Here is a 405-nt window from a genome sequence, read left to right on the forward strand (position 1 = left end):
ACCCGCCCGCCTCGTTTCACCAACTGTTCGTCAGCTGTTTCCCCAACTCAGACAAAACCACCGGGAACAACAAGCTCCTCGGGTCTGGCGAACCTCGCAGACACACAGCCCACGTGCTCGTGTGTACTCCAGGGTCAAAACAACCAGCGAGGAAAAACAGCACCTGCCAAAAATCCTGGCAAGAAGAGCCATAAATAAAAGCATCTTCCATGACAGATGGAGACGCTGAAACGTGCTCCCCGAGCAGACACAGACTCACGCCTTTGCCTTATTCACAGAGGCTTCAGGGAAAGGAGGGGTTTCGAGGGTCAAGGCTGCCCGAAGCACCCCACGGGCCACCCCCTTGGAGACCCCCGAGGTTTCTCCGGGGTGTTTCTGCCCCACTCCCGGGGGAGCCGCGGCTGG

This window comes from Pygoscelis adeliae, unplaced genomic scaffold (assembly GCF_000699105.1).
Source record: "Pygoscelis adeliae isolate BGI_AS28 unplaced genomic scaffold, ASM69910v1 Scaffold359, whole genome shotgun sequence".
Classification (NCBI taxonomy): domain Eukaryota; kingdom Metazoa; phylum Chordata; class Aves; order Sphenisciformes; family Spheniscidae; genus Pygoscelis; species Pygoscelis adeliae.